Source organism: Macaca fascicularis, chromosome X (assembly GCF_037993035.2).
Source record: "Macaca fascicularis isolate 582-1 chromosome X, T2T-MFA8v1.1".
NCBI classification, from domain to species: domain Eukaryota; kingdom Metazoa; phylum Chordata; class Mammalia; order Primates; family Cercopithecidae; genus Macaca; species Macaca fascicularis.
The window spans coordinates 75,900,683-75,927,427 of record NC_088395.1 but is presented as its reverse complement, the minus strand read 5'-3'; the positions used below and the strand labels follow the sequence as shown (position 1 = coordinate 75,927,427).

Below are 26,745 nucleotides of genomic sequence, written 5' to 3'. Positions count from 1 at the left end.
TGTGCTAATCTTCAGCAAAGGAAGCAGTGTGATAGCTAGGCTGATGTCTCCAGGGTGGGCTGCCACTCAACGCTGGGGGCTTTGCTTCCCCTCCACCTTCCAGTCCCACATTCCTCCCCTCAAGTTCCTGCCTCCTGCAGCCCTCACCCCTGGCTTCTCCTACCAGTTACCATCACTTTCTCAGATAGAGTCCTGGGTGTGGGAAAAATGGCCTTGGACTGGGAGTCTGGAGGTCTGGGTTCCACCGCTGTCTTGCTGTGTGATCTGAATCAGTCCCTCACCCTCACTGGACCTCAGTCTGCCCAGCTGCAATGCAAGGAGAAAGGTCTATGGAACTGCCCTAGCACTGCTACTCTGAGAGTCTCTGAATCAGAGAATGTGATTTGTGACTGATGACTCAATCACATATAAGGGAATGCTTATTCTCTGTCCTGTCGGGCTCAGCTGGATTGTCTGGGCACTCCAGGCACCATGACCATGCTCCTGAACTTGCTGTTAAAGGAACAAGGGAGTAAGGTCCAAGAGTGAGCTTTGATCAGGCTGGGGGGAAGAACAGAGGGAAGTACAGATTGTTCAAACCCAGAAATGCTCCATTGGTTCTTGGACCCATGGCCCAGGGGAGAAAAGCTAAGAAACCTGATAGTTGATAAATCCAGGAACAAGGTGTCCAGGTCTCCTCTAAGAACAGGTTTTCTGTGACCATAACTTACATACCTTGTTCCCAGAGCCCAGTACTGCTCAGGCCAAGTTCCCTTTCTTAGGGGAGATGACCATGTCATGACAGCCTCTCCAGCCAACGAAGGATGGGGGCTTGAGCTTGGCCTCCCGAGCCAGTCAGTGTTACTCCTGGAGTCCTCAGTGCTCAGTGGAATCAGAAACAACCCATCTTGACCTGTACAATACAATGATGCATGTCTCACTTGTTGAGACTGGGGAAAATCTCTACCATCAGGCCCCAAACTGAGGCTGCCCAGCAAGGTGATTTCCTGCCAGGACTTTCCTCCCTCAGGGATTTCTGAGGACCACTGCATGCTGGGCTAGGAAGAAAGCAAAGAGAGAGAAACAATCTCAGGGGTCGGGGGTGGTAGAACAGTCCTTGGCAGTGTGCTGTGGCACAGAGGGCTGTGGACATGGAGTGCCCCTGGGAAGAGGTGATGGGCTCTCCCATGGCCTGTTCACTGTGTGCTAAGCTTTGTCTGCTGCCTCTTATTCCACCTTCACAACAACCCAGAGGAGAGGTCTTCATGGCTGCATTTTATAAGGAAGGACACTGAGGTAGAGTGATTAAAGGGCCTTCTCAGATGTCCCATGGCTCAGTTTTGTCTCCAAATCCCGTGGTCTGTCCGATCTCCATATTGCAGTGCTGCAGTCTCAAAACAGCCAAGAGTACTTTCAACAGGAAAGGACAGGAAGGCTTCACCAAGGAGGTGGCATTTGGGATGGACATTTGGGACAGGTGGATGGGAAGAAGGAGAGCTTTCCAAGGGTGTGGAGGAGTGTGGGGATGGGATGGAGTACGCTCAAGGCATTGAAATGTACCTTGGAAGGACAGCAAGGAGGCCAGATTGGCTAGAGAGAGTGGCCGGGAAAGTAAAGGGTGAAGCTCAGCAGATAGTTGTTCCCACTGTGGGGGCCCCTGCATGTTAGGATCAGGAATTTGGCCTTGATCCTGTAGGCTATGGGAAACCATAGAAGGATTTTGAGCAGGGGATGGGCCATGGGCTCTCCCCATGGCACTATGGAAGATAAATGTGAGGGGAGAAGACAAAAGTAGAAATATGAGATGACAAATCTAAAAAAGTTGATTTTATAGAAGTAGAGAGTAGAACAATGGCTCCCACAGGCTGGGGAGGGAGGATGGGGAAAGGTTGTTCCAACTGTAACTATGTTACAATTAGACAGGAGGAGTAAGTTCTGGTGTGCTACTGTACAGCAAGGCCATGCAGTTAACAATCATGTAGTGTACTTGCAAAATATCCAGAAGAGAGGATTTTGAATGTCTCCACCACAGAGAAATGATAAATGCTTCAATGATGGTTATGTCAATTACCCTGATTTGAACACTGCACAATGTATACATGTATGGAAACATCACTATACCCCATAAATATGCAAAATTATTATGTATTAATTAAAATAAAACCAAAGAAGAAGGAGAAGAAGACCCCAGGGGGAAGGATCACTGAGGAAGGAGAAAAACAGGAGGGAGATTGAAGAGATGTGAATGCGTAGGACTGAAGACCCTTGAGGTGTTGCAGGGGGAGGAGAAAGGAATGCAAGATATACCACCCAGGGATGTAGTAGATGGGAAAGTCACTGTGGGGGATGAGGCTTCTGGGAGAAGGAGGATTTTGAGATGGGGTGTGGGTACAGGAGAAATGCCAGTGCAGTTTTGGCTGTGGTGGGTTTGAGGAGCTTGTGGGACATTCCAGCCTAGATGTGCCACGAGCAATAGGAAGAAAGGAGATGAGAAGAGAAACCAGTTGGAAAGAGAGCAGTTTGGGAGTCATCAGCCTCTTCCTAGCAAGTTCTATAGCCTCCCAGACCTCATTGTCTTCTTCATCTGTGTGATGGCGTAAGGTCAGCCTCATTAGGTTTCTGTGAAGATTAAATGAATTGACACAAGCACAATGTTTGGATCAGTGCCTGGCACAGAGTTAGCACTCACTTCATCTGAACTCTTATTAGGGCAGAGGTGGTAGCTGCAATCTGAGGGGTGGATGAGGTCACACCAGAGGCATGTGAAGGATGGAAGAGAGGTGAGCCTGGTACAGAGCTCAAGGAGCACTAACCTGCCAGTGATGGGCAGAGAGCACCTCAGGAGTGTGCCAGTGACCAGACTGGAAGGGTCTGGGTCTTCAGTTCTAATCTCATGACGTTCCAGTGCCATCTCCCTGTGACAGAGTCTTTCTGCCTATCTTGAGACCCAGGTCATTAGCTGTGAGAGCTGCAGGCATTTGGGACTCCAAGTATCCCTGCCTCACCTCTGCTCACCACCACCCCATTCCCTCACACTGAGCCCACAACCAGACACCTTTATGTGCCACAGCACTGTGCAAAGGAAGAACCTCACATGGCCAGAGCTTCCATCCCAGGCCACCGTGGGCCTGAGACTGGTCTCCTTAGCTTCCCATCTGGGGAGTGATTGCAATATGACCCCCTTGCCCCTCTCCCCCAGGGTGAAGCAGGCAGATGGGCTTGTGACTTTGAAGTGTTTTGGGGTACTCTTGGGAATTCCCAAGGAAGGCCCAAGCCCTAATTGCCTCCCAGAGGCTGTGCAGGCTCTGCCAGAAGAGGAAGGGCCAATTCTTGCTTTTTGTGATCTTCCAACAGGCTGCTGGCAGTGCCTCCAAGACAGCAGGGGAGACTTGCTTGAGGGTTACAGGTCTAGGCAATGGGCAGGCCGGAAGCCCCGTCAGCAGCTACCATTCCACAGTAATCTCAAACTTCCAGTCCTCTCAGTGTGTAGCATCTTGCAGAGTCACGCATCCAGGCTCACACCTGTGATGAGGTCCAGGGACACATGTGGAGCTTTCAGGGCCCATGCTCATGTCAGGCAGCCCAGCAGAAGCTGTGGGAGCATGCACAGAGACCAGAGCTTCAACACTGAGTGTGGAGTCAGGACAGGGTGTGGCCCCAGCTGATTGGCTGAGCAGGCTTAGCTATGTGACCTTTCACCCTTGTCAGAAACAGGCTTTATTTGAATCTCTACTATGTGCCAGGCACACCGGTCTTTCTTTCATCTTAACAATGCCTCTCCAAGAGAAGCCTTATTACCCCACTTTACAGATGTGGAAACTGAGACCCACAGAGGTGAAGTGGCTTGCCCAAGGTCAAGCAGCAGGAAAGTGGTAGAGCTGGTTTTTAACTGAATCCAGAGCCTGTGTGCTTTCACTATACCTGGCTATCTCCAACTGAAAAATGAGAGGATAAGGAGGAGCTCATCATTACTTAACTACAGAGGGGCTGAGCCTGAGTTGCAAAGCCAGCACTTGTCCCACACACAGTGGAGGCTGCCCCAGTGTGCCCAAACCCAGACGATTAGGAGTGGCCCACAATCGCTGTACCACGGTCTCATGGAGGCAGCCAGATTCCTAAACGTATGGATCAGTGAAGGCCAGAAAGACTCCCTTCTGCAGCTCAGTGGACTGGGGAGCACCCTACCTTTCTCCTCAACTTCATGTGGACTCCTCTTCCTATCAGTAAAAGCTTAGGAGGTCGTCTTAGCTCTCTGAGCCTTGGCTTCCTCCTCTGCAAAATGAGATTTCCCTATCCTGTAGGGATGTCACGAAGATTAAATGAAATAACCCATGAGAAGGATCTGGGGCTCCAAAAGAGATGGGAACAGGGAACAAGTTGTCTAAGAATGCCTCACCTGTGTACACCAAGTTAGACTTTACAACAGCACGGTCTCATTTATTTCCAGGGTTTCCCTTGTTCTGTTCAACCAACCAGATGCCAGTGATGGTGTATTGGTGGTGGTGGTGATGGTTGGGGTAGTACATACAAAATGAAATGTGTATCAAATGGAAACATGGCTACCCTTTGATCTCACAACTTCGCATCAGGGATTAGACAAGTACATTAAGGATGTTTATTGCCTTCTTATTTGTAGTAGCCCCAAATGGCAAACAACATAAAAGTGTAACAATGGGGGATTGGTTAAATCATTTCTGGTTATGGTACATACAGTACACAATTAGAGTACATTTCCAGTTAAGATGGCAACAGAGCCCCTCTGTACCAAGCACGGAGTGATGGAAGATCGATACACTATAAAAAGAGAAAACCCCAAAGACAGAGTCAGGCTGAAAAAATGAGATATAGAGCACATACAGAAATGCAAAGCAACCAGCACAGCTGTAACTTGCCAGTCTCTGGGTCAGAACACGGGCACCGTGGCGGGGGGTGGGCAGGAGTGGCCAAGACTCAGCTCCTGTGAGTACTACAAGTGCTCCATTGTGGGATGGGAGGCAGAAACCAGGGGGAGGAGGGGCAAGGTTCTCCCCTTATGAGCTGGAAAAGACAGCTTCCAGCTGCTTCTGAGAGTTCTGACTACAAGGCAGCCTGGGCCATGAGGAGCTGGGCGGAGGGAGACTCGGCCTCATGACAAGGAAGTGAACCGAGCCCCAAGGTTCTACACTGAAGCAGGAGAATGCTCCCAACATCTCCTATAGGGCAAGAGCCCTGAGTGTCATAAAATCAGATTCTGGGCTGAGGGGTTTGGAGGGGCCAATGGAGGCCACCATGAAACCACCAGACAGGGAGGGGTAAGCACTGAGAGAGAAAGACAATAAGACACAAACACAAACAAAACAACACCAACACTGCCTCTCCAAACCAAAATTCCAAAACACATAAAGAAATCAAATGCTCAGGGAGAGCCAGCAAAATCTACAATCAGCACATAAATTTACTCCAGATGAGTTTTAGAGAATAGGCTGACAGATTTTGAAAATAAGCATGCCTAGGATGCTCACAGAGAGAAATGAAGGAATGACATTCCTTAAAAGGACAAAATAGGATTGCACAAAAACAGGAAGAGAGATAAAAAAAAGAAAATCAAGTAGAAACTTTGGAAGTCAAAAATATAGTCATTGAAATAAAAAGAAAGCAAACTTCAATGAATGGGAAAACTCTAGCCTGGGCACAATCATGGAAAGAATTAGAGAATTGTAAGCTAGTGCTGAGGGATTCACACCAGCATAGAAACAAACTTTGAAAGAGCAGTTAGTAGGCATGAAGGGTTTGCATGGAGGGGCTTCGGCCTAAGTCTAACAGAAACTCCAAACAGATAATGGTGAGGAGGCAATCATTGAGAGATAATAGCTGAGAATTTTTCAGAAAGGAAAAGAGGTATGAGTTTCAGGGAGAAAGGGCAGGCCAAGGACTAAGCAAAATAAATAAAAATAAGTCTATACCTAGACACTTTGTGGGAAATTCACAGACCATCAAAGATAAGGAAAAAAACCTCACAGGCTACAGCAGAAAAGAGACCCATTCTATACAAAGAACAAGTTCACAATATGAGACAGAGCCATGCACACAGGATGACTGCTATGACCTGATGACGGGGAAGGGTCTTGTTGCAGCTTCTCTGGTAAGCCGCCTCTCAAGATGGCCAAAGACATGGTTTTTCCTAGGTTTGAGGTGCACTACTTCAGTGTTTCTGCTTACCTCCTGCTCCCTCTCTGGCCCTCATTGTGACCATGCTTGACTCTCCCATCCTGTGCTGGGACAACCATTTTCCTTTCCTCATTGCTGCTACTGCAGAGTGAGGCGGGCCATGGCCTGGAGGAGATCCTCTCAGTGCACCACTGAGTCTTGCTTTGGAGGAGAGGATCAGGAGAACCAGCCCTTTACAAGACCAGTACTCTCACCACCAGACTTGATATAGGAGTGTAAAGGAGTGCTCGCCTTGGAAGGTGAAGGGGGCTCCCCACACACTCGGGTGTCACATGCATCTAGCTTAGAATGTCTGCCTTGCGACTTCCAAACTGCATGCCTTTGGTTAGCAAGTCACTTCCAAGCTCCAGTGTTCTCATTTACAAAAGAGGGACCATAACTTTACCCAATGGAATGGTGATACAGAAAAAAAGGGGAGCCTAGAAATTAATGGAAACGTGCTGTGTAAGCTGTAATGTGGTGGACTATTGTGACTGCCTCCTCCTGTCTTCAGCTCACCTGGAATCCAGTTCCTTCCCCTGAGTGATTTCAGTTAGTCCCCACAACCCCATGACATGGGTGATATTATCCCATACGTACAGAGGAGGACACTGAGGATCAGCAAGGTAGTTCTTCCTCTCTGAGGTATTAAGTGGAAGAACCAGGACTTAAACTCGGATCTGTCTCACTCCAGGTCTGTTCTTTACTGCTGGTCCTGGCTTTGCCCTGACCTCAGACCTCTAGGGTACATGGAGGGAGGAAAGGAGGGAGGGAGGGAAAAGCTGCTGCATTGGAGTCTCCCCTCTTTAGGGAGACTGAAGAGGCAGGGTCCAGCTCCCAGACTGAGGTTTGGAGACAGCTGCAGAGCAAAGGAGCTTGGGAGGTTGGAATGCGGGATGGTAGATAGCAGAGGGGAGAGAGTTTCTGACTGCACCCCAGTCAGGGACCACATGAAGCAATTGGCCTGCCTTGCCAATCCCAGTTTAAACCCAGTTCCACCCCATAATGCTTGTGTGACCCATGGCAAGTCATTTAGCCTCTCTATGCCTCAGTCTCCTCATCTTTCTATGAGGTAGCAATCTCTATCTCCCAAGGCTGTGGGAAGGATGATATGAGGAAGCACACGTAAAGCACGCAGAACTGTGTTCACAAAGGGTGGCCTCTCTGCACCCATCACTGTCCCAGTCCTCAGCTCTGGGCTCTGTCCTGGCTCCTGACCCCAGCAGCATCTCCCTTGCTCCTAGTTCTGCTATGCCTTCTTTCTTTGCCTCACATTCTCAGGGAGACACAAGTCCAGATGCCCTGGTTGTTTGGAAAGATGGCAGTGTCTATGGCTGGGCCCACCTTCGATAAGTGAGAGTGAATTATTGATTCATTCTTGTATTCGTTCATTTACTCCAATATTTATTGATCACTGACAAAATGTCAGGCACTGGTGATAGAGCACCAGACCAGACAGACAAGGCTTATTGTTCATGGAGCTCACATTCCAGAGAAGATGAAGTCTACCGCTTCCATAGAGGCCTCAGACACAATCCTACCCCGAGGTTGGCTGCCATGTTAGACATCCCTTTCAACTGCCTTTGAGCTGCCTGGCCCTTATGACCATAGGAGAGAACCCAAGAGATCATCTCATCTACCCTCTGCCTCTAGACAACCGTTCCAGCCCAGATGCCTAAAACCTGCTTCTGTCTATAAAACGGGCTCTGGAGTCCAAAGACCTAGGATCAAAGCACGACTCTACTGCTCATTAGCTTTGTGACCTTGGGCAAGTTCTGTAACCACACTGAGACTTTGTTTTCTCATCTATGAAATGGGCATTAGAACAGCACAATTTTCATAGGGTCATTGTGTGAATGCAATAAGATAGATAACACAAGTAGCATGCTAGAAACAGTGCCTGGCATATGGTATGTGCTCAATGCAGATAAAATGGTGCTATTATTATTATTACTACTGTCGTTATTAATATTACCTGACCCAGGGTGTCATAGGCCTTTGGTTCTGTGTCCAGTCTCAGTTTCAGAAGATATGCTTATTCCTGTCCCTGTGGCCAGGCCAAAATCCATAGGCAAACCTCCCAGGAGGCCCTCTGACCATGGCCCTGTTGGGGGCAGTCTGGAGGTTCGAGCTCCGTCTCAGGTGTCCTCACAGTACACTGTAGAGAGAGTAAGTGCACCCACTCACCTCCCTCAGGCTTTGCTCCAGTGCTCCCTTGTTAAGGAGGCCTCCCCTGACAACGCCATCTAAAATCACAAACCCTAGCACCCTCATTTCCCCTCCACTACTTTCTTCTTTTCCATAACCCTTGCCACCATCTTTCATGCTACATATTTTACTTGCATATTCTTTTTAAAATTGTGGTCTGTCTCTTCCCTCTAAAATGTAAGCAGGAAGAAACTATCAAGTCTGTAGGGCCAAGCAGGCTAAAGGCTAAGAGATAAGCCAGATGCCCTGGCTTGCTAGTTACCAACTACAGGACAGTCTCTGCCTGAACCTAAATCTCAGCTTTTCCATCAGAATCATGAGGTGGGTAGAACTGGGGTTCAAAGAGCCTCCTCAGCTCTGACTTAGAACAGTCTGTACTTTTGTGTCAGTTCTCATGGCAGACCAGGCAGGACCTGGCCTGAGTTCAGAACAGCCTGTTGTAGGAGGCTGTGCCACAGGCAGTGTGTCAGGGCTATAAGCAGAATTCCTCTGCCCACTCAACCTGGCTTTCCTCCACCCTTGACCTTTGTTGGAAAGGCCCTGGGTTTGCAAGCAGGGTGGTCTGGCTCCCCTCTCCAGTGGGGCAGGAGGATTCCACCTCATCTCCATATCCTGGCAGGTGCAGCCTCAGCCTAGTGCCCTCCTCCCCTCTGACAACATTGCCACACACGGTGGCCAGCTATTTGCTCCCCTTAAAGGCTACTTGGCTGGACATGATGCTAGCACATGTTCTGTTGAGCTGCCTTCTCTCTCAAAGGCTGCCTTATGGTTTGCAAATGGAGTGAAACAATCCCATAGGACAGTTTGCTGATTCAGAGACTGCTGGCTCCGGGGTGCAAATCCTGCTTGGAATTTCATCTTTCACCCTGATTGTGGGTGTGAGATATCTGCTAAGACCCAGCATGAGAAAAGCCAGGACATGACATTTAGCCCCTAGCCTTTTTCTCTGCCCCACTGCCTTGCCAACAAAAAGGCTGCCTCTGGGGAAGGCAGCTGTCTCTATGCTAACATGGGCCCTGCCATTTATGTATTTGACAATATGTATTTATTGGGCGACTACTATGTGCCAAGCACTACTTCAGGGGCTGGGGACACTGTAATAAGCAAACACAGACACAATCTCTGCTCTCTTGCTCCACTTACATTCTAGAGGCAGAGGCTGGCATTTAATATGGGGGCTTGAGGCATATTACAAAAGCCTGAGCGGGAGACTCAAAGTTTGCACATATGTGGTGATGGATGCTATGAGCATAAATGAGATGGCTCAAAAGAGAGTGTATAGAATGAGAGGAGAAGGGGTTTGAGATAAAACCTGAGGAATCCCAACATCTCAGGGGTAGGCAGAGGAAGAGAAAGTAGAGAGGAAGCCACCATGGGTAAGGGGATCCCAGGGCATCAAGCCAAGCCAAGAGAGGATTTTCAGGAGGAATAAATGATCAGCCATTAAATGAGTCATATCAAGAAAGGAGAAGTCCAAGCAAAGGCCACAGGCTGAGTGTTTAGAGAGCAGCGTTTTTGAGTAGCGCACATGGAAGGCAACCCGTTACAGGCTCCAGAGCAAAGACAGACAGTGAATGCAAGAAAGAGGAAAGCAACATTTCTTGAGCACCTACTATGTGTCAGGTTCTCTGCTGGGGCCCTTATATGCCTCATCCTTTCATTCATTTGGTCAACAATTTTCTAGATGCAGGGCCTTATGGAAAGCAAAGATAGGTACGGCCTCTGCCCTCATGGACCTCATAGTCCACATGGGAATAGGAGCCAGACATTTATCAAAGTGTCCCCCAAATGAATGTGAACTTACAACTGGGACTAGGGTTATGCAGGAGAAGCATGTGGTACTAATGAGATCCTTTAATTTGGGGCTTTGACCTAGCAGGGAGCTCAGCGAAGGCTTCCTGAGGAGTGGACAAAGAAGCTGAGATCTGAAGGACACATAGAAAGGAACTCGGTAAGTGGAGCAGAGTGGAGTGTTTTACGCAGAAGGAACATCATATGCAAAGAACTAAGAGGTGGCCACTGGGAGTGGAGTGGAGAAGGAGAGGGGCGGAGAAGGGCAGAGAGGGTCAGGGGAGCAGGGAGAGGTGGGTGAGGCAGAGCCAGACTCAATGAGGCTTCACAGGCCATAAGGAGGAGTTTTGTCTTTACCCTGAAACCACAAGAAAGCTGCAGCAGGTCGTTAATCAAGGCAAGGATATGATCAAAGTCCTGTTTTGAAAATACCAGTCCAGCCACTACATGAAGATAGAGCAAGAGATGATTTGGGCAGAGTATTTAGAAAGTGATACTGCTGAGTCCAGGAAAGGATGGTGGTAGCTTGCATTAGAGGGGAGACAAAGGAGACTGAAACAAGTGGATGGGTTGAAAAGATGTTTAGAAATTGCTTAGAATAGCAGATTACCTATAACTGGCTTTTGTAAATAAGGGAATGGTAAAATAAATGTTATTAGGTCCACCCAGTAGAATACTATTTGTAAAAACAGAGCTAAAGATTTCTAATACTGAACAGAAAGATTGACAAAATATATTTTTAGGTGAAAAATGCAAGGTACAAAACAGCATGTACAGTATTGTATTTTGTGGAAGAAAGGGAGCAATATCTATTGTTTGTCCTTCCATAAAGATGCACTAGAAGGATACCTACCCCCTCAAATAAAGGTGGTTTATCTGTGTGTGTTTTAGGGGGAGTACTGAAGTTGATGGAGTTGGGTGAGACTCCTTACTAAATCTTGTTTTATATTTATTTTGATTTTTCAATGTATTTCCTATTTAGAGATAAATAACCTTGAAAGTCAAAGCAACATAGGAAGTAAAATGAGCAGGGTTGGCTATGAGGTTGGTAATGTGGGAGATGTTGAAAATGACTCCTAGGCTTGTGGCTTGTGTAACTAGATGTAAGGGACAGGAAAAGACAGTAGGTTTGGGGAGGAAGATCATGAGATCAGTTTAGGACACATTGAGTGTGAAATGCCTTCAAAGAGTGAGATGACTCTTTGAAGAAGTTTGTATGTGAAGAAGAGAGAGGCAAGGCAGTAGCTGCAGAAGGAAGTAAGGTCCAGGAAGGTGGGTTGGTTTGTTGGTTTCAGTGGGAGACACCTGGGCACCTGAAAAGCAGTAGGGAAAGATCCAGTTGAAAGGGAGAACCTGGTTGTCCTTGAGCCACGTCATTGTTAATTATTCCATTTTAGGGATGAGGAAATGAGGCTCTGGAAGGCCCAAGATCACATCGCTAGTAAGTGGCAGAACCGAAACTGGAAGCTACATCTTCTGACTACCAGACCAATGGAGTCATGGAAAGGTGCTGGCAGGGAGCCATTAGGAGATAGGATTAATGAGGTCACCAGGCTTAGAGGCTCAGAAGACGCCCACATATTCTGAATAATCCCTCTAGAGCAGTCGTCTCAACTGGGGGTGATTTTGCTCCCCAGGAGACATTTGGCAATGTCTGGAGACAGTTTGGTTGTCAGAACTCAGGGTGGGGGTATGCTATTGGCACCTGGTGGGCAGAGGCCAGGGATACTGCTAACAGTCTGCCTCACCCACCCCAGCAATGCACAGGATAGCCCTTGCAACAAGTCAATAGTGCCCAGGTTGAGAAACCCTGCTCTGGAAGCTCCAGGGGTTCAGGGAGCTTGTCAGCATCTCCACCCTCTCCACAAATGCAAGTATCTTTATTGTTTTTACTATCTTTTTATTTCTGTGATTTGGGCACATTGTAAAACATTCAAACAATGCGAAAGTTGTTAAAATATTAAGTAAAAGTCTTGCCTCTTTCAATCAGAATTCCCCAGAGGTAATGGTTGTTATTGTAACTTTAGTAAACGGGTTGAAATCACAAGCAGAAAACTTATTTTCTCTCTCCTATTTCTTCCTAAACACTCTCTGTGACCTATTTCTCCCCTGCTTCTTGGGTGAAATCTCCTGAAGAGCCAGAACTTTTTGAGGTGCTTTCAGATAATTAAAAAAATCCTCCGATTACTTCCAGGAATTAACATGTCCAGTCTAATGGAACAGACAAAACCCAAACTTCACTAAAAGTGAAAGCTTTACCCCTCTCCTCCACTGAGGCCTGTCAGGCTGCAGAGGCCAGGGATGTGGTCAGTGTCTTCTCTCTTTTCTGTCCCTACTGGCTTATTATTTAGCCAGTTTCCCTGCTGATGCATATTGAGGTAGTTTCCAGTTTTTTACTCTTATAAACACTGTTGAGCCATCCTTGTACCTATGTTTATCTGTACACACTTGTTATTTTGTAAGGACAAATTTCTAGAAATCAATGTGCAGAGGTATGCATATTTAAAACAGTAAAACATACTTGCAGATTGTTCTCCAGAGTAACTGCATCAGTATATGTTCCCACCAGCAGAGTATGAGAGGGTCCATTAAGAGTTCTCACTCTTGGCTGGGCGCGGGTGGCTCATGCCTGTAATCCCAGCACTTTGGGAGGCTGAGGCGGGTGGGTAATTTGAGGTCACAAGTTGGCCAGCTTGGCCAACATGGTGAAACCCCGTCTCTACTAAAAAAAAAAAAAATTAGCTGGGTGTGGCAGCATGCGCCCATAATCCTAGCTACTCGGGAGGCTGAGGCACGAGAGTCACTTGAACCCGAGAGGTGGAGGTTGCAGTGAGTCGAGTGAAGTTGCACTGCACTCTAGCCTGGGCGACAGAATGAGACTCTATCTCAAAAAAAAAAAAAAAAAAAGTTCTCACTCTCTCTCCCCACCTTTTTCAATACAGTACATACTAGTGGGGCCAGTCTGACATTAACTACTGATTGAATGAGTGCTGAGAGAACACCCATTTTTTGTGGGCTTCTTGAAGTCCGTGAAGAAAGCACAAACTCTCCCAAACTGACTCCTCCCTCTTGACACACAGTCATCTCTTACTCCTCTCCCTCCTCCACCCTCTCAAACTTCAGGATTCTAGGTCCTGAATTGCTCTTGAATCCATTGTCTTCTCTCCGTTTCATGGCCGATGTTGGAATTCAGGCCTCATCATCTCTTGCCTACAAGAGTTCCTTGCAGGTCTCCCCATCTCCAACTTTGCCATCTCTGATCCATTCTTGACACCCCCAGCGTGAAGCTTCTAAAATGCCAATGTGGTAACCACCCCCCCACCCCTAGAGACTAGCTCCCTAGGGCCCACTCCACAGGACACACTGTGATCTGTCTTCTCCCTGTTCTCATCTCATCTGTAGCTCTTTGCCTTCCTCTTCTTACACCCCAGTCACACATTGCTGCCTGCCTGCCATGAGCACAGGAGGCTTCAGCTTTTTCTTTGTCCATTCAGTTCTCTCTGGCTAGAATGCCCTCTTCCTCTTTTTTTGCTGCCATCAAGCAGAGAGTGGACATTTGTTGGTTTGTGGCTTCCCAGCCTTCATTCCTCCCCTTTCCTTAGGCTCCTGTTTAGTGAATTGTCTCTGCCTGATTGTGGGTGATGTTGGTGAAACAATAAATCTATGCATGCCTCCTTTCATAGAAGCCAAAGGGAAGTTGCCTTCCCCTCCCCAGCCCAGTATAGCCAGGAGGAGAGCATGTGACTAAGCTTGGTGACTGGACACTCTCGTTGGACTTTGAATCTGGAACAAGGAATATAAGAATAGAGGAAACATATTTCATTCATTTTATTGGCAGCATCCTGATCAAACCATTCCTGCTTCCTATTCCTTCCCAACCCCTCCCCAAGAAGTGCCTTTGCTTATGTCAATTTCCATATCTGGTTCTCTAGCTTTTCTCTTGATTCTGTAAGCTCCCTATAGCTTACCCCTCCAACCCCACAAATTCCCTTCTCTCCTAAGTTAATGAGAGATGCTTTCTGTTGCTTGCAACCAACAATTTCTGATAGGAAGTCCAGCTCAAATGTTTCTTCCTCTGGTTCCGCACAAACATACTTCCCTGTACATTCCCATAGCACCCTCTACAAAGTGCAGATCACGTCTCAGTTTGTTTTTTTTTTTTCTGTTTCTTCCATTAGGGTAAAAACTCATATTGGTCCCATCCTTGTGAGCTCTGGACTCACCAGCTTATGTGTGGTCCAAAGCCAAACATTTAAGGAAACAAACATTTAAAGACTAAGTTAATGGACTAGTAGCTCTGCCTGCTCCCCCTCTAGGCACTTCGGTGACTTACACAGACTCTGTCATGCCACAAAAATAGTAAAAAATGCACCTGCCTCCCTCGTGAGTCTGGCTGGGAATAACATGGTATGATTTCTGTTTGGGACACTCCTTCTGTCTGTGCCATGGAAGATGGGGTGAGGGAGGGCAGGAGGGGGAAGAGAAGAGGACAGAAGTGGGACAGAGAGGCAGCTGTTGGAGCAGCTCAGGTGGAAGATGGTGGTGAGTGGGATTAACATGATGGCAATGGGAACAGAGTAAAGGGGCTGACTGGTGAGATTGTGAACAGAGCATTAGAATTGGATAGGCTGCTCAATTGTTTCTGGTAATTCTTAAAACAAAAACTGGCCATTTGAGATGGTTTCCATCAGAAGGAGGTGGTGAGGGAGTTCGAGTGTGCCTGTGCATGGCGGAGCAGGGGTGGGGGGATTGGTAGGGGAGGGTGTCACACCATCTCCAGCATCCCCCTCCTGCCAGCAGCCATGACCGTGCAGGCTGTCTTGCCTGTTTTCTAAAGAGCTTCCCCAGGCAGCAGGGGAGAAAGGAGAAGGGGGGCTGGCCACCCACGCCACTAAGCAGAGGTGAGCCAGGAGCACTGAGATCTCAAATTCGCCCTCCCCTCAGCCACTACAGGTTGCCAGGTGCCTTGTTTTTGATGAAAGCTTGTAAAAACCCATGTGCATGGATGGTCATGCATTCATTTTTGTTCATTTAACTAATACTCACTGAGTCTGGAGCCACGCAATGGTGAGCAAAGCCTGCCATGGACCCTGCTCTCAAGAAGCTCCCGAGCTGGCGAGCTGGTGGGGGAGAAGATGCGTAATCAGGCAATTAGGAACCAGTGTGAGCGGGAGGTAAGCATTGGTTGCTATGGGAACACGAGGAGCGGCCACAGCTGCTGCTCCTCTCCGAAGAGTGGTGGCAAGCAAATAAAGGAGGCGCAAAACAGGCAGACCTGCTTGCCAGGCCCAGCTCTGCGCATCCCAGCCAACTGGTCCAGGACAAAGACTTCTGAAAGGACAAAACCCCTCAGCTCTCTGCCACACTATCTCTGCACCTAAGAAATAAGTAGGGAGGGCATGATCCAAGGATCCAATGAGATGTTGTATGTCTGTGCCTGGCGCCCAGTAAGTCTATAGCACATGGCAGCTTCTAGGGGTTTTGTTTTCAAGAAATAGTTGTTGGTTAAAAGTTTCCTGGGTTATTGGACACCAAGGGTAGAGCTGTGAATGAGATAAACAAGGGTCTTGCTATCAGGGAGCTGATAATAATTGAGGAGGGGAGACAGATACAAACATACTTGTATGGTACAAGCAATTACTACTGTGATCTTATCATGATGCTATGAGTGTGTTTCAGAGTGGGAGCTGGCCTAGGCTAGGGACCCAGGAAGACTTCCTGGAAGAGAGGCCATTTCAGCTAAGATCAAAAGGAAGAGAATTACCAAAGAGGTGGGGATCCTGCATTCCAAGTACAGTGAACAGTGTATGTGAAGGTGCCAAAGCAAGAACGAGTCTGATATGTCCCAGGCAAGGAAAGGAGGTCAGGGGAAACTGGAGAGGGAGAGGGGAGGCTGGAAAGATGGGCAGGGCATTAATCCACTCAAGCCTCTAGGCTGTGGTGAGGAGTTCATGTTGGATCCTAGGATGACCCCAACGCACACCACCCCTATGTCACAATGTTACTGTGACTTCCACTACTGATCAGCACATTAAAACAACCATCAGTGCCTGAGGCACAGCCATGCTCAAGGGGCTTGACTCAGAGCAGGTTTGGAGAAGATGCTGGAATTTGAGAGCTGACAGAGCTCTTGGAGAACATTTGGGTCCAAATTCTCACTGTGCAGATGGAAACACTGCGACCCGGAAAGGAATAAAAGACCTGCTCAGGGTTGTACAGCAAGCAGGGGTATCAGATCTGTAACTAGAACGCCGCTTAATCAGCCACACAGTGCCCCTTGCCTCTGTGGAGATCTAAAGGCAAGCTTTTTCTTACAGGTGTAATTTCCTCTCCCTCTCAGGACAACCAGGAGAGTGTTTCCAGCCCTTTCTTACTTTCTTGTACTTCCTGTAGTGTTCCTCTTTTCAAAAAGTCCCCATTTCTATTAACCACAGATTCTCATTTGCTTATCCTCCACCTTTCTGTCATGATGGGGCAGCCAGAGGCAGGGCTTGGACCCCAGGCAGGGCCTAACAGAGCTCTTGTACCAGCTATTGATGTGTCTTCCTGGCTTACCCTAGCTCCTGCCCTTGCTATCCCCTGAATCATGTTCTGTGGGCAAAGTCATCTCCACTGACATGGTCACAGTGCTTGCCTGCCCAGGCAGGCCTCACCACACATGCACTGGTGGAGTTGACATGGTCTCAGCCATCGTCTTATACACCCCCCCCATGCCCCATTGCCCTGATGGGAACAGTGAAGCGGGAGCAGCCCAGAGTTCTTGCCTGTGAATGAACTGTGTCTGGTCTTCTGACTCTGCTTACCCTACTCTCAGCACTGTCTGCTGGCTCTCTTCTCTCCCTGTTGATGGAAGCACAGAGGAATAAGGGGAGTGGGGAGACACTATGGGAGGAGGGAGACCAGCACTGCCTGAGTGGAACCTGCAGGGGTTGGGGTGAGAGAAACCTGCTTCTCTGCCCCTCTAGTACAGCTCTTACCCAGCTAGCCCTCCCTACAGAGTGGGCCCAGGGTCCAGGAAGGTGCTCTAGGCCTCCACCAGGGAACTCTCTACCTGGTAGGGCCTCCCTTTTAGGCAGAAATTGAGGCCACTACATTCCTCTTGTTTAAGTCCTGGAAGGAGCTGGCTTTGGATTCAACAGTCCTGAGTCCAAATCCCAGCTCTGCCACCTCTAGCTGAGTAGCCTTGGACAAATCTTTGAACATACCTGGGCCTCAGCTTCCCTATCTGACCATAAAAATTGCTATCTCATTGACTTGCTGTGGAGATTAAATAGGGGAGCTAAGTACTAACTCCCTACCTGGTATATAATAATAGGTGTTTGACAAATGGTAGTTCCCTCCCCACACTCTTGACTTGTCTCTCCAGTCACACACCCAGCAAGTTCTGCCTAATTCCTTCCAGAGATCCTTGGGGTGAGGCTGGGGCCAGATTTGGCAAGAACCTCCTGGCTCCAGGGAGAAGAGAAGGGAGCTGTGTCCCATGGTAGACAGTCCTAATCCCTGAAATTCAGCAGGAGGCATGCAGTGAGAAGATACACCAGGGGAAAAGATGATGGGAGGGAAATTGGAAGGAAGGAGAAAGTGGCAGGTGGCTTTGGGGCCTGTGTCAGAACAGTGGGGAAAGGGGCCTGAGCCTCATGGGGGCCCATTGGGCCAGTTGAGGCAGTGCCAGAATGTTGAGAGAGACAAAGAAGGAAGACTGTGGGTCACAGGCTGCCCGGACCTCTTGGTGACAATTCCTCTGAGCTTATCCTGGGAGCACGGGATCTCTCTCTCATAGAGACCCATGTAGGCTCCAGCAGGGGATTCAGCCCAGCCCCATTCAGCTCCAGACACTTGGCTCCCTCATATCCCTATTATCTGCCTCCACAAACTAAACCTTCACCCCAGAACCGTGTTCCCTTTTGATCTTTTATTTCCTGCAACCCAGATGTCCCCAAAATATCTCTTAGATTTTACAAATTTTTCTTCACAAGAAATTCCCCCGTCTCCAGAAGTAATCAGCACTGGTTGCCACAAAGAAGCCTTAACTTTGGGTCTCAGGCTATGGATACGTTTGGCCGAAATGTTTCCACTGAAATGTATCCACTGGCAGCCAGGAACATCCCTTGGAGAGGAGTTCTTGGCAGGCAGTGTACAGTGAAGTCTGGGGCCAGGAATGACCCTCAGTTTCCAACCTGGGTGAGGATTAAGTCTATGGCATGGATTAGAGTTGAATTCGTAGTTGGGATCAGGGCTGGATTTGTGACCAGGTTGAGGTCTCAGTCCATGACTACGGTTTATTAGTGTCTTTTGGTTGCAAGCAACAGAATTCAACTCTGGCTAACTTGGGCAAAAACTAAGACTGTATTTTCAAGATATTGGGCTTGTTTTCAGAATTGATTGATATGAATATGACACAGCTCCAATCTTCTCAATCTCTGTGTGTCTCCTTTTGAATTTCAAATTCTTTGGAGAGGAATCTCTGCCAAGAATAAGTCAAGTTAGCCAGGCTGCTGGGCCACACATTGTTGAGGAAGTGAGAAGGCTCTAAGCTTTGGGGAAAGCAGTCTGACACCATTTATTAAAATAAAAAGATGCACATCATTTGACCTAGCAATCCTACTTCTGGGACATCATCCTGTAAGAATGGAAACCCCAGTACTTAAGGTCCTATATGGACAAAGATGTCTTAGTTCATTTTCTGCTGATGTATCAGAATACCACAGACTGGGTAATTTGTAAAGAACAGAAGTTTATTTGGCTCATGGTTCTGGAGGTTGGGAAGTCCAAGGACATGGCACTGGCATCTGGTGAGGGTAATCCCATGGTGGACGGCAAAAGGTGGAAGTGAGCATGCAAAGCACAGAGTAAGAAGAAGCCAAGCTTATCATTTTATCAGGAACCCATTCCCTCTGTAACTAACTCACTACCACAATAATGGCATTAATTCATTCAAGAGGGTGGAGCCCTCATGACTTAATCACCTCTTAAAGGCCCCATCTCCCAATTCCATTACATTGGCAATTAAAGTTCAACATGAGTTTTGGAGGAGACATTCAAACCATAACAGATGTGTATTGCATAATTACTTATAGCTTTTTTAAACCCTAAAAATCATAGTAACCTATCAATAGGTTAATAGCTGAGTAGATTATGACACATCCACACTATGAAATACTAGGCAACCATTGAAGATTAGTAATTAGATCCATATGATTGATTTCCAGGGAGTGTTGTTGAGTGAGAAGAATATGAACTGGAAGAGTATGTATATAATCTCATTTTAATAAAAAAGGACAAATAAAAACTTGTGCATGTATTGCATATGTGTATATGTATATACACACAAAAGTATACATATATGTGTATGCATATGTTTGTATGTGATTACACAAGTATGAAGAAAAATATGGAATAATGAATACTAGTTTATTGACATAGGTTGTGGAGGGAGTACTGATACAGGCCGAGGTGGGAGGCAAGTAAAAATAGAAAGGACTATGATTTTTTTTCTTTCATAATTGAGATTTTATTGGTTAAGGATCAGTACAGACATTTCGATTTGTACACAATTCTTAACACATGTAACAAAAATCTAAAAAGCTATGTATTGTAATTCTTTTTTAAAGTTATTCCAGTGACTTTCCTGCTTAAAATTTGGAAGCAAATTTTCCTTAAGAGGCTATCAAGGCCAGGTGCGGTGGCTCAAGCCTGTAATCCCAGCACTTTGGGAGGCCGAGACGGGCGGATCACGAGGTCAGGAGATCGAGACCATCCTGGCTAACACAGTGAAACCCCGTCTCTACTAAAACAAATACAAAAAACTAGCCGGGCGAGGTGGTGGGCGCCTGTAGTCCCAGCTACTCGGGAGGCTGAGGCAGGAGAATGGCATAAACCCAGGAGGCGGAGCTTGCAGTGAGCCGAGATCTGGCCACTGCACTCCAGCCTGGGCGACAGAGCAAGACTCCGCCTCAAAAAAAAAAAAAAAAAAAAAAAAAAAGAGGCTATCAAGTACCAGTACCTTCACATGTTGATAAGCTATTATATATCCCACCAATTCACAACTGAATAGCATGTACACTACATATTCAAATTTTAAATCTTTCACAGCACAGTAACAAAGTTATCAGGAAAACAGGACTACCACAACCAAAGATGTTATAGAGTGCATACAATTCTGACAGGGAGGGCCATGATCAAAGAGTGGTTTTCTCTAGGAAACAATTCTACTAAAAAAAAAAAAAACAAACAAAAACAAAAAAAAACCATGGGAATAGAAGTAATTTAAAATGTTCAAGACATTAAATGCAGGACTGACTCCATATTGCCATTTAATATGCTTTGTATTACAGGATATAAAAACTAACCCCCATCTACGGAATGTTAAGCTGACACCCGAGACAGTCAAAACATCCCATAATTCAATATCCCACACTATTTTCTGGTTGTACCAAAAAATAAACAACCGGCAAATGATTTCACCTTAAAAAAAAAAAAAAAAGCATTTACACTTAAAAAATGGGATGAGGTGTGATTCCCTCTTTCTTAAAAATGTTTCTAGAGCTACTAAAAAACTTGCATTTACATTTGCAATTTTGTAAATTTACCAACTATTTAGTTGATAAAAATATTCCTCTGGATTGTACAAGAAGTGAGACAGGGACCACCGATAAGACATGTTATATGGCACTAACCAGATTTGGCTCCTGCTTCATCAGAGGCTGGACTCTCTTCAGTTTTCCTTTCACCGTTTTCTGCAGGTAAATCTTTAGTTTCTTGGTTAGCCACTTTGGCCTGTTTTCCCTTTGCTCCCCTTTTCCCTTTTGTTTGCACTTTTTTGTCTAAAGATTTGTCCTTTGCTGCTGCCTTTTTCGGTTTTGCTTCCACTTTTGCAGGAGGTTTAGCTGACAACCGCGCCGATCTCCTCTTGGGCTCTTCCTTGGCGGCCCCTTAGGCGGAGCAGACCTTCCTCTTGGGAATCCTCGCGGCGGGGAGGGCGCGTGCCTCCCGTGCCGGGTGCCTGTGGGCTGCGGCGCCTGGAGAGCCTTCACGAAGCTGGGCTGGCTGGCTGCTGCCAGCCCTCCCGCCGCCCAAGCCGAGAAAGGACTATAGTTTTAATAAAGCATGCACATAGGGTTTCTTTTATGACTGGGTCTAAAATTACATAAATATTTGTGTGTAATTATAAAGATATTACCTTAAAAATATTTTTAGAAGATGAGTAAAAATATGCCAGAAAAAAATCTTAACAAAAGAAAACTGGAGGCTGGGTGTGGTGGCTCACTCCTATAATCTCAGCACTTTGGGAGGCCCAGGCAGGCAGATCACTTGAGGTCAGGAGTTCAAGACTAGCCTGGCCAACATGGCAAAACCTCGTCTCTACTAAAAATACAAAAATTAACTTGGCATGGCATGGTGGCATGAGCCTGTAGTCCCAGCTACTCGGGAGGCTGAAGCAGGAGAATCACTTGAACCCAGGAGGTGGAGGTTGCAGTGAGTTGAGATCATGCTGCTGCACTCCAGCCTGGGCGACAGAGCGAGACTCCATCTCAAACAACAACAACAACAACAACAAAAACTGGAAAGTAGAATTGCTGGCAGGATTGACCTTTATACCAAAAGTCTTATTAGAGGTATATCATTATGTCATTTATTGGTGATCAAATAAATAATTCTCTGAGAAGATAGAACAATCTCAAACCTACAATGCCCCCTATGTGCTTTTAAAACATATATAGATGCTATTGTAATATACATACCCTCTTACAACTCACTTTTTGCATTCAATATTGATTTCTAGATTTATCCCTTCTGATACAACTAGCATTAGAGTCTGCATCTTAGCTGTGTTACAGTAGGTCTTCCACCGTCACAACTATTCATTTCCCTTTTGATAAATGTTTAGGTTCATTCTAGTTTTTTGCTATTCAAAACAACACTGTGATGTAAGGAATATAATGGCACATATTTCATTTCAATCATGTGCAAGTATATCTGTAAGCAAATTCCTAGAAGTAGAATTTTTGGGCCAAAAAGTATGTGCATTAGTAATTTGATAGCTATTGCCAACTTGCTGACTACAGAGGCTCTAACTACCAAGTACCCTCACCCTACCACCAGCAATGTTGAAGGGTGCCTGCCTGTGGCTCCACACCTTCAACAACAGTGTTTATCAAACTTTCTCTCATTGCTCAGTCTGATGGGTGAAATCATATTCCATTTTATTTGTATCATTGAGCTTGAACGTCTTCTCACATGTTGAAATACCATTTGTATTTCCTTTCTAATAAAATGTTTATTGGTATCCTTTGCTCATGTTAAAATTGGTTTGTTGGCCTTTTATTGATTTATAGGAACTCTTCATGTATTTGGGAAATTAGTCCTTTATGCAATTAGCAGCAAATATTTAATTGAAATGGGGTCTTGCTATGTTGTCTAAGCTGGTCTTGAACTCCTGGCTTCAAGTTGTCAAGGTGAGCCACTGTGCCTGGCACTTCATTTTTCTTTTATTTTACTTAGAATTGTTTATTTTTTGCTGGCCAGAAGATTTTTTTGATGTAGTTGAAACTTTTCTCTTTCTCTCTCTTTTTTTCTCTTGTATATTTCATCGAACTTACAAAGGTCTTCTCCATTCCAGGATTATAAAAAAAACATTCTCCCATGGTTTATTTTAACTGCTTTTAAAATTTCATATTTCCATTTAAAGAAAACTCCGACTATGAGAAGATAGTTGCAATGGTACAAATACAGCTGACATCTGGTATTCAGAATATATAAAGAACTCCTAGAAATCAATAACCATAAAAACAACCCCAGTAGAAACACGGACAAAAGATATGACCAAGCAATTCAGAGAAGAGATCTAAATGGTCAACAACTGTGAAAGGATGCTTAACTTCTCTAGTAATTCAGGGAAAAGCAAAGCCAGTGTTCCATACTCATCAAATTGGCAACAGTTTTAAAGCTTATATCAAGAGTGGTGAGGATCTGGCGAATACTCACCAAAAGCAGAGATGTGAATAAACTTCAGGTGAAAATGTGATTGTTATAACCATTTTGGAAAACAGATTGGGAATATTTATTAAGGTTGAAATGCTCCAACATCCTCCTGCCCCCATGATGCCTCATGATGGCCTCCTCCTGCCCCCATGCATGCTCTTGGGTAATCTCCTCCCATTGAATGTGGGTTAGGCCTAGTAACTCACCTTTAATAAATAGAATGTGGCAAAAGTATTATGATGTCACTTCTAGGAATTGCCTTGCAAGAAATGTTAAAAGAGGTTCTTCAGAGAGAAGAAAAATAATATTGGTTAGAAATATGAATCTACGTAAAGAAAGGAAGAACATTGAAATGGAAATAAATTAAGGTATAAATAAAATAAAATATTTTGTTTTTCTTGTTACTAATTGATCTAATAACAGCTTGTTCAAAATAATAGTATCAATATGTTGAATGATTATAGTATATATACTAATGAAACGAATGACAGAAATGATTATTAAATCTGTTATAAGAGACTGAAGGAAGGAATTGGAAATAGTATGTTACAAGGTGCCTGCACTATTCATGAGAAGTTATAGTGTTATTTAAAAGTGAACTTGGACTAGTTGTAAATGTATATTGTAAGCTCTAATCACTAAAAAAGTAAAAATAAAAAGTAAACTTAATATGCTAAGAGAGGAGAGAATAAAATGCTTAATTAAAATCAGAGAAGCTGGGTGCAGTGGTTCATGCCTGTAATCCCAGCACTTTGGGAGGTGAGGTGGGAGGATCGCTTGAGCCCAGGAGTTCCAGACCAGCCTGGGCAATATAGGGAGGCCTCATCTCTACAAAAAAAGTTAAAAAGTTAGCTGAGCATGGTGGTGTGTGCCTGCAGTCCCAGCTACTCAGGAGGCTGAGGTGGGAGGATTACTTGAGTCTGGGAGGCAAGGCTGCAGTGAGCTGACATCACACCACTGTACCCCAGTCTGAGTGACACAGTGAGACTCTATCTCAAAAAAACAAAAAGACAAACAAAACAAAACAAAACAAAAAAAGCTGAACATGGTGGCTCACACCTGTAATCCAGCGCTTTGGGAGGCCAAGGTGGGTGGATCACCTGAGGTCAGGAGTTCAACACTAGCCTGGGCAACATGGTGAAACCCTCCTCTCTACTAAAAAAATACAAAAATTACCTGGGTGTGGTGGTGGGCACCTGTAATCCCCGCTACTCAGGAGGTGAAGGCAGGAGAACCGCTTGAACCTAGGAGGTGGAGGTTGCAGTGAGCCGAGATTGAGCCACTGCACTCCAGCCTGGGTGACAGAGCAAGACTCCATCAACAAGAAAAAAAAAAAAAAAGAGCAAGGGCATCAAATAGGGAATAGTTACAAGTACTACAAGTGTGGTAGATATTAATCCAACTATATCAGTAATCACTTTAAATGTGAATGATCTAAATGCACCAATTAAAAGAGACTATCAGAATGGATTTTAAAAACAAGACTTAACTATATGTTATCTTCATGAAACCAACTGTATAAAGACAGAGATAAACTAAAAGTAAAGGGATTCAGAAATATATACCATACTAACAGTAATCAAAAGAAAGCCAGATTAGCTATGTTAATTTCAGACACAGCAGATTTTAGAACAAGGAAAATTATTAGGGACAAATAGGGGTGTTATGTAATGAAAAAGGAGTCAGTTCTCCAAGAAGACGTAACAATCTTCAATGTGTATGTGCCTAACAACAGAGCATCAAAATATATGAGTCAAAAACTGATAGGACTTCAAGAAAAAATAGATGAATTCATAATTATAGTTGGAGACTTCAACACCACTCTATCACTAATTGACAGATCCAGCAGGCAGAAAATCAGTAAAGATATAGTTGAACTGAATAGCACCATCAATCAACTGGATCTAATGGACATTTATAGATAACTTCATCCAACAAAAGCAGAATACACATTCTTTTCAAGCTCACATTGGACATTCACCAAGATTGACTACATCCTGGGCCATTAAACATGCCTCAACAAATTTAAAAGAATAGACACTATACAAAGTATCCTCTCAGACCGCAATGAAATTGAATTAGGAATCAATAAAAGAATGATAGCTGGAAAATCATATAGTATTTGGAGATTAAACAATACACTTTCAAATAAAACATGGGTTAGAGAAGAAGTGTCAAGATAAATGTTAAAGTATTTTGAGATAATTTACCAAAATATGTGGGATGCAGCAAAAGCAGTGCTTACAGGGAAATTTGTAGCATTGAATGCATACATTAGAAAATAAGAAAGACCTTAAATAAATCACCCAAGCTTCCATCTTAGGAAACTAGAAAATAAAAGAGTAAATTCAGTCCAAAGTAAGTAGAAAGAAACAGGCAATAAAATTAAAACAGGAATCAATGAAATTGAAAACAGAACAATAGTAGAGAAAAAATAATACAATCAAAAGCTGGTTCTTTGAAAAGGTCAACAAGATTGAGAAACCTATAGCCAGACTAACCAAGAAAAAAAGAGAGTAAACAGAGTTACTCATATCAGAAATTACAGAGGAGCCATTGCGACTGACCTCATGGACATTAAAAGGATAATACAAAGTATTATGAACAACTCTATGGCCACAAATTTGGTAACTTAGATAAAATGAACAAATTCCATGGCTTGTTTTTAATGAATAAGATATGGCAAAAGTGATGGGCTCTCACTGCATCTTTCCTCTTGGGATCTCTCTCTCCCTCTCTCCAGCTACCATGCTGTGAGGAGACTTAGGAAGCCTACGGATAGGTCCACATGACGAGGAAACAAAGTCTGACAACAGTCACATGAATTAGCTTAGAAATGGGTCTTCTTTGGCCTGTCGACAACCATGTAAAAGAGCCTGGAAGTGGACCTCTTACCCTACTTGAGCCTTCAAATGAGACTGCAACCCTAGATGAGAGGTTGGGTGCAACCTCATAAGAAGCTTTGAGCCAGAGGCACCTAACTAAGCCATGCCTGGATTCCAGACCCATGGAAACCGTGATATGATAAATGTTTGTTGTTTTTAGCTGCTATGTTTTAGGGAAATTTGTTATACAGCAATAGATAACTACAACATACTCTTTGACCAAGAAATTCTATTTCAGTGTTTCTATACTGGAGCAATTTATTTCAATCCTTTTCACATCAGAACATATATTTAAAATGCTAATATTGTGTCAGCTCATTGGAATAAACAGACAGTGTGCTCTTGGCCAGAGGCAACAGTCCCTAGGGGCAGCTGCTGAAGCCAGAGCTACCTTCCTGTAGATCTAAGGGGATCAATATATCAGAACACTTATAACTCAGTTGGGAAGCTCTGCCCTGAAGAAACTCTTCTATGTAGGCACAAGGAGCCATGCACTAGGATGTTCATTGAAATCCTCACTTATAATTGCACAAAACAGAAACAGTAGGAAAAGAGATAAATTAGATAACTTATGCAAAAGAAGGCCATACAATAATACGTTATAGTAATATATTGGATAATTGATACAGTAATATTCAGCAGTTAAAATGCATGACTTAGATCTACAGGTATCAAAATTGCTGAGTTTCAAAAATCAATAGAGTGAAAATCTAAG

The 26,745-nt window shown here is 45.1% G+C and overlaps 1 long non-coding RNA gene and 1 pseudogene across 1 annotated transcript in view; both read right to left on the bottom strand.

Moving 5' to 3' along the window:
• The window catches only part of LOC102125092 (uncharacterized), a 29,974-nt gene extending 14,665 nt beyond the window's left edge, over positions 1-15,309 (bottom strand). Inside the window, exon 1 of the long non-coding RNA XR_287311.4 lies at positions 15,211-15,309. This is a non-coding gene — a long non-coding RNA (uncharacterized lncRNA). The remainder of the gene's footprint in view (positions 1-15,210) is intronic.
• A 5,026-nt stretch (positions 15,310-20,335) lies between these two features.
• On the bottom strand, positions 20,336-21,985 carry LOC135969103 (uncharacterized; annotated as a pseudogene).
• Positions 21,986-26,745: the final 4,760 nt, after the last annotated feature.